Source organism: Bradysia coprophila, unplaced genomic scaffold (genome assembly GCF_014529535.1).
Source record: "Bradysia coprophila strain Holo2 unplaced genomic scaffold, BU_Bcop_v1 contig_197, whole genome shotgun sequence".
Classification (NCBI taxonomy): domain Eukaryota; kingdom Metazoa; phylum Arthropoda; class Insecta; order Diptera; family Sciaridae; genus Bradysia; species Bradysia coprophila.
In genome coordinates this window covers 1,365,614-1,381,711 of record NW_023503460.1, presented here as the reverse complement: position 1 = coordinate 1,381,711, position 16,098 = coordinate 1,365,614, and the positions used below count along the sequence as shown (strand labels likewise).

The window sequence follows — 16,098 nt, the reverse complement described above, 5'->3', positions numbered from 1 at the left end:
GACTATTCGCCGGCGCCTGCGAATAGCATTTTCTAGAATGTAAAGACTATTCGCAGGCGCCTGTAAATAGTCACTTCGAAAAAAAAATCATGAAATTCGGTCAAAATTTACTCGAGATATTGACAAAATACTCCACGTTCACTGTACGGCCGAGTAGCCAGATAAGAGCTCACTCCAAGAGACCTAGCTCACGCTACGGTGAACATAATTTCATAAACTTTTTTTCCCTGATTGGTACGGTCAATACCTATCTAATAAAGCGAAAACAGACGAAACATGTTCAAATTTGGCCGACCTACAAGCAAAAACTGCTTGCCGCTCTGTACCTGGTTCACACCAAGGGGTCTAACTCACGAGTCGGTCATCCGATTTCCATAAACTTTTTTTTTGTCGATCGGTATTGTAAATACCTTTTATTTGGCGTATCCACTGACAAGTGTAGTGCTTATATGTTTGGAGATATCGTCGAAAAACACTTAGGCACTTATTGGGCCCCAGCTCCGGAGAGGTCGATCCGAAATCACCCATCTTCGAACTTAGCCTGTCTTTTGATAATACCAAACGGGAAAAAAAAAAGAATTTTAGAAATCAGATGTGTTTTACTCAAGTTAGAGAACGGACAGACGGACGGACATTTTTTTTCACTGATTTGGCATCTCTGGACAAATATGTTTCCCCTTACTCAAGGAGTCCAATTCGACGTGTTACAAACGTATGCGTAAACCTATAAGACCCCAGTACTTCGTACGGGTCTAAAAGCATCACTTTCACTATACGGCCGAGTAGCCGGATATGAGCTCACTCCAAGTGACCTAGCTCACGCTCCGGTCAACCAATTTTCGTAAAAATTTTTCCCCTGAATGGTATGGTCAATACCTATCTAAAAAAGCAAAATCTATCAAAATATCTCCAAATTTGGCCAATCTACAATCAAAAACGGCTTGACCCCCTGTACCTAGTTCACACCAAGGGGTCTAATTCACGAGTCGGTCATCTTCTTCTTCTTTTTCAGCCTGTTTCTATCCACTGCTGGATGTAGGCCTCTCCAACTTCTTTCCATTTCGTACGATCCATTGCCATTTGCTGCCAGTTTGTACCTGCAATATTCTTAATTCCGTTTGTCCATCTCTCTGGTGGTCTACCTATAGCTCGTCTTTTATATGGTCGCCAGTTCATGATCTTTTTGGTCCAACGTTCGTCTGTCCTTCTTGCAATATGTCCCGCCCAGCTCCATTTCAGAGATGCTATTCTTTCCATGACATCAACGACCCTGGTTTGTTGTCGAATCCATTGATTCGTCATTCTGTCTCTGAGTGTTATTCCAAGCATACTCCGTTCCATGGCTCTTTGTGTCACTCTCAATTTATCTTCGGATGCTTTTGTTAAAGTTAACGTTTCCGCTCCATAAGTGAGCACTGGAAGGACACAAGTGTCGAAAACTTTGCGTTTCAGACTATTATTCATTTTGCTTTTGAAAATTAGTCTGAGTTTTCCGAACGCTGCCCATGCAAGACCAATCCTACGTCTTATTTCTGAAGTTTGGTTGTCCAGACCTAACTTCAGTTTATGTCCTAGATATACATAGCTGTCGACTCGTTCAATGACAGTGTCGCCAATTTTGATTTCTCTATCGTCCCCGATGTTGGTCATGACTTTTGTTTTCGATAAGTTCATCTTGAGGCCAACTTTGCTCGCCTCTTCACTTAACTGTTGTAGCATAAGCTGAGCCTGACCTAGATTCGCTGCTATCGGTACAATGTCATCAGCGAAGCGGAGATTGCTCAGGTACTCTCCATTTATCTTTATTCCCATTTTACTCCAGTTTAACTTCCTAAAAATACTCTGCAGAATCGCCGTGAATAATTTCGGTGAAATGGTGTCACCCTGCCTTACACCTCGGCCAATTCTGAATTTCTCCGTGCTCTTATGAAGTTTTATACATGAAGTAGCATTTTTGTACACATATCGAATTGTGTTGGAGTACCTTGAGTCTACTCTACATTCGTCTAATGCGTCCAATATCGACCATGTTTCCACTGAATCGAAAGCTTTTTCGAAGTCTATGAATAGCAAGACTATGTCGATGTTGTATTCACGACACTTCTCAATAAGCGTTCTCATCACCTGCAAATGGTCGTTTGTGCTGAAACCAGATCTGAAAGCAGCTTGTTCAACAGGTTGGTAGAAGTCGAACTTGTTAGTGTTCCTCTTCGTAATGATTTTCATAAACAACTTGTAGAGTGTTGACAATAGGCTTATGGGTCGGTAATTTTCCAGCTTTGTTATGTCTCCTTTTTTATGCAGCAATGTAATTACCGCATTTTCCCAGGCTTCTGGTACTTCTTCCCATTGGAGACATCGATTAAACAAAGCCGTGATTGCCTTTAATAATGAGTCTCCACCTAGTTTAATGGCTTCCACTGGAACACCATCTTCTCCGGGAGACTTTTTGTTTTTCATCTCGGCTACTGCAGCTTTGACTTCATCAACAGTTATGTCGGGCATATCCTCCGATCCCACGTTTCTTATTATTGGTCTATCTTCGGTTTCTTCCGTTGGGCTCTGTCTTGCTGAAGAAAACAAATTCTCATAAAATTCTGTTGCAATGTTTAATATCGCATTTCGATCCGTTTGGATCGTTCCTGTTTTGTCTCGTAATTTGAAGATTTCTTTTTTGGCGTTTGTCATTTTTCTCCGTAGGACTTTCATATTGCAGTTAGTCGGTCATCCAATTTCCATAAACTTTTTTTTTCGATAGGTATTGTAAATACCTTTCATTTGATGTATCACTTACAAGTGTAGCCTTTGAATGGCCACAGAAATCTTTGGAAAACGTTAAATCACTTATGGGGCCCAGCTCGGGAGTGGTCGACCCAAAATCGCCCATCTTCGAACTTAGCCTCACAATTTCAACTACCTTTCAAGGAAAAAAAAATTTGAAATAGGATTTGATTTACTCAAGATATCGACGTGACGGACAGACGGACAGACAAAATTTTTATTGCGGATTCGTCATCTATGAACATAGGCAAACACTTTGCCCTTACCGCCTGCTTCGAATTCCATCAATTACACACGGCACCGTAATCCTAAAAGCCCCTTCGTACTTCGTACGGGGCTAAAAATGAAAGGAATTCACCTATTGAAATGTTCGGATTTTTTTTTTCAGCTGTTTTCAATATCTATATCGATCTTACTATAATTGTTTGATACTAAAATAATTTCTCCCGCACGTTGGTAGTCCTCGTTAGAAATGAAAAAAAGGGATTATAGATAAAATTGATCAAATGTTTGCTTATGGTACACCTACTCATTTTAAAAATATGGCACATACGTTCAAATTTACCTCTCTAAACAGAAATATTCATATATTGACATTGGCAAAAGAAATAAAAATTTACAAATATTTTAGCCATTATGCGTCAATCAATCAACATTCAACATGTCCACTTAGTGTTATCCCGTTATCAGACCTATAAAACGGCAGACTAAATTCCGGATGAAACTAAAAGTACATTTATTCAAAAACGTGAGGTTAAGTTAACTTTACTTCACGGTTACTTCTTGTGAGTTTACCGAGCTCAACTACGTCTCGATCGGCAAATTTCGCAAAGTTGTACCATTTCCATCATTTACAATATAAATGGCGCTTCACTCATATAAAATATGCATTTACATTGGAAATGGTACTTCTTTGCGAAATTTGCCAATCAAGACGAGGTCGGTAAACACACAAGAAGTGCCATTTCCATCATTTTCCCCAATGGTAAGTAATGTTGGAAACCAACTTTGGCCTGTAGACTCGCCACAATTTTTTTAGTACTTCATTCTAAAAATCCATGAAATGTCATTGCAGTGAATGAGGCAGTTGGTTCACAAAAAATAGACTGTTTAAGTTAAGAAAAAGAGTAATTGAACCGGTCGGAAAATGTCATCATTTTTCACATCAAAATACTTTGAAAGTGAACGCATTATAAAATTAGTTCACTTCTGCAATATATTTGTATGTAAATAGGGCATGGATCTTTTCACCACTTGTCAGCAAATCATGTACGGAGCGGCAATGGAGTCCGGGGTGCTAGCGCCTACTCCTTCTGTAAAAAAAGCAAACGAAGAAAATTTTTTGGGTGCGACACCCGAACTTTTTTATTTCTACATTTTAATCTATATCGCCACAAAAGTTACCGACGAGACGAGTCTAAGGAGAAACAAAACTACACAAATCGACCAAGTGGAAGGGGAGATAGAGACTTTTAAATGGGTGAAACTCGGGCTCCAACATCGCCATTTTATATTATTGGTGGAAATACATAAAATACAATGCCACCAATAATATGTATATGTATATATCATGTCCGAAGCGATAGCGGAGGACTTGACGCAGTCTAACTTCCAAAAAAAGAACGAAGAAATTTTTTTGAGACGCGGCAACTATATATAGGTGAGAATTTAAGTTTCTTTCCTTTGGCCTGTATCACCACAAATCCTATTCTATTGTAGTGGTCGTGAACTGAGTCACTACCCCTACGTAACAAGTGTCGAAATGTCAAATAACATCGCATTCTCTTAGTACGAACTCTCTCGTTATATTCGGTTAACCGACCGTAATATAACTAGAGCGTATGAGTTACGACGAAGATCTTTATTCACTCGACCACCATAGCGTCAGCATCATTTAAACGAGCTCAATAAATTGTAATTAGTAAGTCGAACAGTGGCCTTTCATTTTACGTATTAGATAGGAGTCCGAGACTTCTACACTATCTTATTCGCGCTTCAAATACGAGCAAAACGAGCTATCACTCGACTATGTAACTTTAAAATTGCCGGAAATACATCGTTTTGAAGTTGGTCATTTTCATACAATATACACCAAATTGACTTTTCCCAAACAATCAAAATCTTTCAACTTACTCTGTATGTTTCTATCTATCTGTCTATCTATCTATCGACGGTCGATCTCGGAAACTAGTCAGCCAATCTCCATGAAATTTTGCAGGAACCTCAGGGTGGGCATAAAAATGAAAATGTGATACGCCATTACCCCAGGAAAAACCAGAATTTTGTTTTATTGGCCTCGAAGTGGTTTCTGAGTGTGGTTTTCGAGGGTCGGGGACGCGTTTTCGGCTGTAGGTTAGCTGTATTGAAACCTACAGACGCGTGCGACCCATCAAATGAAAGGTATTCGTAATACGATTCGAACAAAAAAATAATTAAAACAAGGCATCAGAACAGTCGGAGCGTTTGCTGCGACTTAGCCCCGTACGATCCGTAATCCTATTTCGTCCGTAACCATAATACGCCCGTAGCCGTAATACGCCCGGAACAATAATACGTCTACAACCCTCTAATGCGTCTGTTACCAAAATGCAAGTCAAGTTGGGCATGGTCAAATTTACTGAAAGTGTTCATTTTTAAAATTGCGCATAGCGCAATTACGAAAGCCCGTACGAAGTACATCTCAAATCAAACCAACAATTTACGATATTATTTTAGAAACCCAAAATTTTTTGCCAACTTTCTATTGGGTATTCAATTATCTCTCAAATGAAACAAAAACTAGCAAAATCGGATGAGATTTACTCGATTTATGTGCAAAAAACACTTAGGGCCGAGTAGCGGCCTTAGTCCAAGGGCCCAAATTTGAAACTTTTTTCGCCACGTTCTTTTCGGTATTCAATTATCTCTCAAATGAAACAAAAACTAGCAAAATCGGATGAGACTTACTCGATTTATGTGCAAAAAACACTTAGGGCCGAGTATCGGCCTTAGTCCAAGGGCCCAAATTTGAAACTTTTTTTGCCATCATTCTATTCGGCATTCAATTATCTCTCAAATAAAACAAAATCTAGCAAAATCGGATGAGATTTACTCGATTTATGAGCAAAAAACACTTAGGGCCGAGTACCGGCCTTAGTCCAAGGGCCCAAATTTGAAAGTTTTTCGCCACGTTCTTTTCGGTATTCAATTACCTTCCATAAAAAACTAAATCTAGCAAAATCGGATGAGATTTACTCGATTTATGTGCAAAAAACACTTAGGGCCGAGTAGCGGCCTTTGTCCAAGGGCCCAAATTTGAAACTTTTTTTGCCATCATTCTATTCGGCATTCAATTATCTCTCAAATAAAACAAAATCTAGCAAAATCGGATGAGATTTACTCGATTTATGAGCAAAAAACACTTAGGGCCGAGTACCGGCCTTAGTCCAAGGGCCCAAATTTGAAACTTTTTTCGCCACGTTATTTTCGGTATTCAATAAAAAACTAAATCTAGCAAAATCGGATGAGATTTACTCGATTTATGTGCAAAAAACACTTAGGGCCGAGTAGCGGCCTTAGTCCAAGGGCCCAAATTTGAAACTTTTTTCGACACGTTCTTTTCGGTATTCAATTACCTTCCATAAAAAACTAAATCTGGCAAAACACTTAGGGCCGAGTAACAACCTTTGAGCCCTTCCAACAAGCTCGCGTTGCATCCTACACAAAAACAATGTTCTACTTTGTTCTACTCGTCAATACCTTTCATTTGATATATCACAAGCAGCTATTGCGTGCGTATTTCGGTAGATATCGTCGAAAGACTGAAAAACACCTATAGGGCCTTAGCTCTGGAAGGGCCGGAAGGTTGTGATTTGCTCAAGCTAGAGGGGTCACAGACGGACGGACGGACGGACGGACAGACGGACATTTTTTTTATTGCGGATTCGTCATCTATGAACATATGTGTTACAAACGGCATATTAATCTTATAAGCCCCCAGTACTTCGTACAGAGGGGCATATGTGAAAATTGTCGAAAGTTGGAAATGGGTGGGTCAATTGGGGTTTTGGAGATATTTCTTGAATGGTGGCAGATAGAGAATTACTTTCGTCAAATTTTCGAATTTCGTCAAATTTTCGAATTTCGTCAAATTTTCAAATTTCGTCAAATTTTCGAATTTCGTCAAATTTCGTCAAATTTTCAAATTTCGTCAAATTTTCGAATTTCGTCAAATTTTCAAATTTCGTCAAATTTTCAAATTTCGTCAAATTTTCGAATTTCGTCAATTTTTCGAATTTTGTTAAATTTTTAAATTTCGTCAAATTTTCGAATTTCGTCAAATTTTCGAATTTCGTCAAATTTCATCAAATTTTTGAATTTCGTCAAATTTCGTCAAATTTTCGAATTTCGTCAAATTTTCGATTTTCGTCAAATTTTTGAATTAAAACTGTAAACTGTTATAAAAAGCAGTGTTGACTACACTTCTAAAACGACTGATATCCCAACAAAAATCTCTTCGAGAAAAGTGTGACGCAGTCTTTGAAATACAATTTCTAAAATGAATGATATCGCTAGAGTTGACGCTTTCAGCTTCGTTACGCAAAAATTAAATTTTACACCCAATTAGTTCAAACAAGGTGGCTTAGGTTTTCTCATCATCTGCCAAATAATTTTTACAAAAAAAAAATTTGACTGGAAACAACCAAAATTTTACCAAAAAAATCTGCGTCACATGTGGCAGATAAATGTTCTTGCTTTGCCACTTTGCCACTTTGCCACTTTGCGACGCAGATTTTTTTGGTAAAATTTTGGTTGTTTACAGTCTAAATTTTTTTTGTAAAAATTATTTGGCAGATGATGAGAAAACCTAAGCCAGCTTGTTTGAACTAATTGGGTGTAAAATTTAATTTTTGCGTAACGAAGCTGAAAGCGTCAACTCTAGCGATATCATTCATTTTAGAAATTGTATTTCAAAGACTGCGTCACACTTTTCTCGAAGAGATTTTTGTTGGGATATGTATATGATAAGGATCAATTAACAAAATGTTTATTTACCATCGGTGGAAATGGCATTGTCTTTTGAATAAAGTATATAAAAAAAGACAATGCCATTTCCTCGTACATTTTGTACAATAATAATTTTGTGCATTACCTTCAGTGTTTATATATACATTGTGTAACCGCAACGTTGAATGTATAGACGTAAAAAAGAGCAGTATTAGGCACAATTCACGTATTATGCATAAGCAGATCGAAATATAGACCTAGATTTAAATCTTTTACAGTACGTGACCGAACCTTTTTTTTGAAATTAAAATTTAATTCGTCAGAAATTAAATTCATTACATTTCGAAATTAACGAGCCATCAGAACAGTCGGAGCGTTTGCTGCGACTGAGCCCTGTACAAACCCGTATATCTATTGCGTACGTGACCCTAGTGCGTCTGTCACCCTACTTTGACCGTAAGCCTATGCGCCGGTTAAAGTAGTTAAAGTAAAATTATTATGTAATGTGTACATCTTAGAAATTGCGCATAGCGCAATTACGAAGCCCCGTACGACGTTCCTTTCAAATAAAACAAAAATTTCAAATAGCCCTAAAATTTTAATTTATTGAGTAAAGGGCCTAGTATCGGCCTCAGTCCGAGTATCCAAATTTATTTTTTTTTCAACTACATTCTATTCGGCCTTTGATTACCTTCCAAATGAAACAAAAAATACGAAAAACGGATGAAATTTGCTCGAGTTATATGTAAAATACACATAGGGCCCTAGTAGCGGCCTTTGTCCGAGGACCCAAATTTAATTTTTTTTCAACAACATTCTATTCGGCCTTTGATTACCTTCCAAATGAAACAAAAATTACGAAAAACGGATGAAATTTACTCGAGTTATATGTAAAATACACATAGGGCCCTAGTAGCGGCCTTAGTCCAAGGACCCAAATTTAATTTTTTTTTTCAACAACATTCTATTCGGTGTTCGATTATCTTTCAAATGAAACAAAAATTACGAAAAACGGATGAAATTTACTCGAGTTGTATGTAAAATACGCATAGGGCCCTAGTAGCGGCCTTTGTCCGAGGACCTAAATTTAATTTTTTTTTTCAACAACATTCTGTTCGGCCTTCGATTACCTTCCAAATGAAACAAAAATTACGAAAAACGGATGAAATTTGCTCGAGTTATATGTAAAATACACATAGGGCCCTAGTAGCGGCCTTAGTCCAAGGACCCAATTTTTTTTTTTTTTCAACAACTTTCTATTCGGCGTTTGATTACCTTCCAAATGAAACAAAAATTACGAAAAACGGATTAAATTTACTTGAGTTCTATGTAAAATACGATGACATGAATAATCCCCCAGTCTAATAATATCCAGAGGCGTCCATTAACATCCAGTCCAACGTCATCCATTAGAAGTTTATTCATTCCAACAGTATCTACTGTCCAATAACATCCATTCGAAAAATTACCAGTTCATTATAGCCCAGTTTAAAAGCGACTATCGGAATATTGCTGAGTATAATATTATCCACTGTCCAGTAAAATCTACTACAATAATATCCATTTCAATTTCATCTCGTTGAATATGAATGACTATCCATTAATATCCACTTGACTATTGCCCATTTGAATAACGTCCAATCCAATAACATCCTCCGTCCATTTTCCTCCGTTCAAATAACATTCAATGTCCAACAAAATCCATCTCAAAAACTTTAGCTCTAATATCATTCAATACAATAACATCCACTGTCTATTAATATCCGGCTTAAGAAAATCCACTCCAAAATCGTCCAGTCCAATAACATCCCACGTCCATTAATATCCACTTCAATAATATCCATTCCAATATCGTACAATCTACCTTGAATTTAACACTGTTTCATATCACTGTGATGACGATTAGTTTGAAAATTTCTTAAACTAGGAATACAGTGGACTATTCGGAGTGATGGAATTGTTGGAAGCAACGAAGGTCTGCATTTTGGAACAGAGATCTGTTCATGCCTAGTAGGCATTGCCTACATGATTATAGAGGAGTTATTGATGCGTGATAAAATCTCCGAGAACGGTTACGATAATATTAGGGATACTGAACGATAATATTGATTCTGTGGCGACATTAGCAGTCAAAAACCATATAGAGAAATGTGACGCAAGTACCTTAATATACTTCCGAAGCATCTGATATAGTTTCAGGTTTCAGCCTAAAACTTTTAGGTCACGCATTTTGAGCTTGAACACAAAAAATTGAACAACTAAAAATGTAACCGAATAAATCTGGGTCGAACCTTGACAAATATTAAGAAAATTAAATAAGAAATATCTGCCACTGTCGACTTTTATGATATAGATGAATTTGGAAGTTCAATTCTTATGACTTAAAAAAAATCGATTTCCAATATCCATTCTTTGCTATCAAAATTATTTTTATACATCTTCACAGTTACACGCATGGTAGAATCTATCTCTTAAATTTAAAAATAATTGGTTGATACGCTAAGCTTTTAGTCTAACTGGAACTAACTAACTAAGAAAGTCAAGGATTTTTCATTTCGTTATGAGTACTGAAATACATGCAAGTATTTGCAAGGTTTTGAAAAGCAGTTTACGACACTTCAGAGGTGACCGCATGAAGGCGGTGGCACAGGAATTTTCTAGTGGCTCCTCCACTGACGTAGAAGAAAACATTTTGAACTCGTACATACGCCAACTTTTTAGTATAGTATAGTATTAGCGAAATTTAGGCTAAATAGGCTCTGGTATATATATGGTGCCGCAGACAAGAAAAAAAATTTTTTTTTAAAATTTTTTTTAGTAAAGGGACTTGCACGGAAATGATGGTTTTTGACGACGGTATTATGGTTGCGAAAACAATAATATAATTTCAGTTAACTATAACATCGTTTTCTGAAAATCAGGGTCTTACATGTTCAAAAACTCCTTTACATTACATTTCGTAAAAGGATGAATTCCAGAGGATTGGACAAAACGACCTTATGTTACATTAGTAACCGGGAGCAAATAGCATCAACCCCCACAAAAAATTATATTTTAGACACTACCCTGTTATAGTGGATATTGTTGGACTGGTCAATATTGGAATGGAAGTTTTTGAATCGGAAAATATTGAATTGAACGATATTACATTGGACAAAGAATTTTGTTGTACTAGCACATATTAGATAGGATTTTATTGGAGCGGATGTTGTTGGAAGGTGGGATTTATATGAAATTGACTAAATTAAACTGGGTAATATTAGGATGTAAGATATTGGAATGGATATTTTTGAAGTGGATATTAATGGACGTAGGATGTTATTGGACTGGATGATTTTGGAGTGGATTTTCTTAAACCGGATATTAATAGACAGTGGATGTTATTGTACTGAATGATATTAGAGCTAAAGTTTTTGAGATGGATTTTGTTGGACATTGAATGTTATTTGAAAGGACGAAAATGGACGGAGGATGTTATTGGACTGGACGTTATTCAAATGGACAATAATCAAATGGATATTAATAAGACGTGGAAGATATTGAATTCGATTTTTATGGACGTCTGGATGTTATTCGACTGGGGGATTATGCGAGTTACCGTAAAATACACATAGGGCCCTAGTAGCTTTTCACTTCTAAGGCCCTAACTCACGGTCCACTCACCCGATTTAAAAAAAACTTTTTTTTCCTGGATTGGTATTGACAATACCTATCATTTGCCGTGTCATTTACATTTCCATCGTTTATTTTGCCATAAATATCACCAAAAGACCTTAAATCACTTAGGTGGCCCTAACTCACGAAGGGCCGACCCGAATATGCCCATCTTCGAACTTAGCCTCACTATTTTGACTATCTTTCAGGGAAAAAAAAATTTTGAAATCGGATTTGATTTACTCAAGATATCGACGTGACAGACAGACGGACAGACGGCCCAAATTTTTATTGCGGATTCGTCATCTATGAACATAGGCAAACACTTTGCCCTGACCGTCTACTTCGAATTCCATCAATTACACACGGCATCGTAATCCTATAAGCCCCTTCGTACTTCGTACGGGGCTAAAAATCATGCGACATATTCCCTCTATCCGTCGAAACGACCCAGTCGCAATATTAGCATCTCTCTGGAAATGATAAAAAAAAAAATTTCATGCACACCTGACGAGATTTGAATCCAAGACCTACGCAATTACAGAGAAATCACCGTGGAATTTAAAAAAAAGTTCTTTAACCCCCAACCGTCCTTAACAGATCAAAAGTAACAGGGAACTAAGATTTTACTTCCAATTTGATGTCTATTTTGACCTTTCCAATAGACAAAAAAATATAATTTCGACTTTTTTCGACTGCTCCAGTCAACCAAAGACAGATAGAAAATATCTGATGTCAGTTTTGACATATTGAGATCCTTTCTTGAGTCTATTCTTATTGTTTTTATTTTTATTTTTTACAAGTAACTCTGGCTGCACAGCAACGCGAAAGAGACCTAGTCTTTGACTACAATACATATTTTTTTCCTTTGTAACTTTACCTAGCTATTTACACAATTTTGGATGCTAATGCCATTGCATTTCTAGTAAATAACACTATACTAAATATTCAATCACAATGATCAAAATGATAATCTTGTCTCTACGAAAACTTATTATACTTTTCCAAGTTGCTGTAGCACTGAAATTGTGCGTTAAGAACTGAGTAGATTGAAATCGCAGTAATCTGCGGAAAATTTATCGTAATAAATGTGCGGCTCATAAAGAACAGCATTGTTTTTCTGTGTGTGTTTGTTTGTGTGTGATGAATCTTAACATATCTTCGGAGTTTTTGTGTGTTATTTCTGTGATTATGGGGTGTGGATGACGAAAAGTATGTGCGATGATAAAGAGTTTACGACAACAATTTTAGCACCATTTAATACCACCGTTACATCTGGCTCGACAATATAATGTTGATATGCGGTAATTAGCTTCTTGTCGGCTAAATAAGAACTTAGCTTTGATAAATATTCGTCAAATCTGGGAATTATGTTTACGTGTTCCAAGCTCTTCGGTAATAATTTCGTTAAGCTCTAATTAGTAGTTGTTCGTCGTCATATAGTTTTTCGCTTTTTAGTACTTACACTTAGTACCTTAGTACAGCATTCTTTTGGAAAACGATTTTTTAGTGCAATGATTTTTATGTCCAAAATCACTTTCAAAATTTTTCTTTCTGGTTTTCTCCCACATACGACAAAGCACATGTCCGACCATGATATCATTGGATAGCTGAGGCCATGTAGTTACGTATTTGATGTTGGGACCACATATTTTACGTAAAAAAAGAGGTTTTGGATTCTAGGGTTCAATTTCTGTCTAGGCACATTAAAATGATTGCACTAAAAAATCAGTCCGATTCTAGTAGGCTGCTTTTCAAAAGAATCCTCACTATATTTTGCATGCCGTACTATCCATTGCGCAATTCTATAATCTTATAAATTTCATGCATCTGTTACTTTTATTTTGACGAGTTGGTTATTTTGCCGGACCGATGGCGCGGATATAATGCAAGTCGTCAAAAGAAACATCTGGACAAAGGTTTATATCATTTTTTATGCAATTTAGTGATGGTATTTGTAACAAGAATCGTATGCTGGTATATTATCGCACACGACGTCTTGCTCGGCTTCGCCTCGGATTGGCAATCTGACATCTAGTGCGATAATATACCTCCATACGATTCTTGGTACATAAATAAACTATTGCATATGTCGATGCAAAAATAAACCCAAACTCCCTCTCCGAGCTTATGCATACTGTTAGTCTTACCACACAGATACACTATAAATAATATTTTATTCAATGAATTATGAAACCAATTGGCCCATTTAATCTGATGTTGCATCACAAATATTTCCATTATTTCAATTATATAGACTACCTAAGATAGAGGCATTATGAGCGAAATTCGCGCCATAATTGCGCTGGAAATTTTAAATGAAAAGTAAGAATGGTCTTACCGCAGCGTTGGTTGAATCACGATATGCTCAGCAGGAAAAGGAGTGTAGTTTCAAGATACATTACTTTTATTATTTCGTGTACTATTCGTACTATTCCCTTCTTATGTTTCTTACTCCATTCTCTCCTTGTAAGTGTGTACTTGTCAGTCATCCGTACTCGTACATGCCTTATAAAACCTAGAAATTATTTATCTTTTAAGTTTAGTGTGTGAATTTTTGCTAATACATCTAAGAACAGTGAAACGAAGCAGTGTGTGATGCGTAACAAATGCACAAAAACTAATTTCCGCTGGTAGATTACTTTTTACCTAATACGATTGCGTGTGACCGCAAAATTGCCATACCAATTTATGCGACTTTTTTCGTCGTGTGAGTTTGATATGAGGTGGATATGGAGAACAGTTGGAGCGGAAAGGTCGATATTGGATCGATTTAGACGATGTGGACATTTATTTTTTCTGCTCATCATCTTTAAATATATCAACAACAACAACAAATAGAGAAGGGATATGCTATAACAATGGAAAAAAACATAATATCGGCCGATTGTGTTAAATTGAGGTTAGATGAGTTAGAAGAAAGACGATCCCGAACAGTTTTTTTATATTATTTTCTTCGCAGTTTTCCCTATACTTTTCCTTAGATAAAACGAAAATAAGTGAAGAGGACATTTTGATTGATGGCGGATTTTAGGCTATGTAAATATTTTATTTTGTGTGTGCCGCATCCATATAAATGAGAAAACATTTTTTTTCCTTGTAGCTTTTGTGTTTAAAATCCCGATATGTAAACGGAAACAAGCCGATCCGAAATACACACAAAAAATGTATAGGGAACGAAAGACACCACACGTATTACGTGGTTCCCTGGGTTGATTTTTTCCGTTCTTAATATTAAAGAGAGGAAATGGTTTATATGTGCGAGTATAATAGTTTAGTAGGAGATTTATAGCTCTGGATAAATAATAAATACATTATGGTGTTTTCAATATCCATAAACTGGAGGTGTTGCTCTTTGCTTGTCAAATATTATATCCTTGTTTTTATGGCCTTTTATCTCATGTGTGTGTAGTATACAGTTTTTCTCACATGATGATTTTGATACATGGGTTTTGATACATATAAAATGCGGGTGCGGCCATAGGGCATGGATTTAGAATTATCGTTTATGTGCTTTTGATGCATCGATTTTTTTGTTTAAATTTATCTCTTTCTTTCGACTTATAGGTCTATAGCCGGTAGCCAGTTTTTTAATTGACTACTGACCCTAAACAAAAAAATTGATTAATATTATAAGAGAGGTCTGGGTGGAATGGAGAAAATTCTAGTAAGCAATTTTCTGACTAATATAAGATAAATTGAGTAAATATCAAACGATCTGAATTCGACTGCATTAGTACGGATACGTTACAAATCTGTTGATATTTATACTTTATGTGTTAGCAGAGCCCGGCATATACAATAGAACAAAATAATGACTACAAACGAATAGCAAAACGTTGAATAGCGCACCATCTATTAAGAAACTTGCCGACAATGACTCCAATTGAACATGGTTCACAGGTTATATGGTTAAATCACGCAGCCAGTCAACTGCATCGTCGGTTAGACTCAGACTCAGACTAATCTAAATATTTTCAATTCGCTCAACATTCTCATAAGTAGAATGTTGAGGGTTTAAAACGCTTCCTGTACCTGAAATGCAAATTTAAGCTAAACACAGACAAGGCTTGTTTGAAAAGCAAATCTATTAAGAGAGTTAAAAAAAACTCTTCCCTTACCCAGTCTATTATCTTGAATTGAAAATATGTAGAAGTATTAGTCTGAGTAAGTCTTATGGACTTACGACGAAAATTTTGTTAATTTTGAAATAAAGGTTTCTGCCATACGATTAAAAAAATCGTTTGTATGACTGAAGAAGATTTAGTCTATATATGTGTTCGTAGCTTTTTTTTAAGTAAAACGTTGTATGTAACTCGGTGATAAAAAAAATGGTTTTTTGAGGTATACGATTGTGTCTAAAAAAGCACTTATCACTCGTTGGCATAAATAACTATTTTATTACACAGTGAGAAATACGACCAAATGTTACCCGGGTCAAAAGTTCGAAATAAATGGTCTCACGTCTCAAAAGACAATATACCAGGGTATGACCAAATAGTACCAAAAAGGTGTGCTTTTGACTCAGTCACCTTGGTTAAAAATTAAACATTTTTGGTCCGAGTAACTAGACTCATGCTGATCGAAAAGTCACATTCCGAGCAAAAACTGACACAACTGGGACGAAAAAGTGGGAAGATTGTTTTCGTATTTCGCTGTCTATCTGGTGAGAGAATG

At 36.5% G+C, this 16,098-nt stretch overlaps 1 protein-coding gene across 1 annotated transcript in view; it reads right to left on the bottom strand.

Annotated features, from left to right (window-relative positions):
- The window catches only part of LOC119075298, a 128,407-nt gene that overhangs the window by 8,848 nt on the left and 103,461 nt on the right, over positions 1–16,098 (bottom strand). The gene's annotated exons all lie outside the window — the stretch shown is intronic.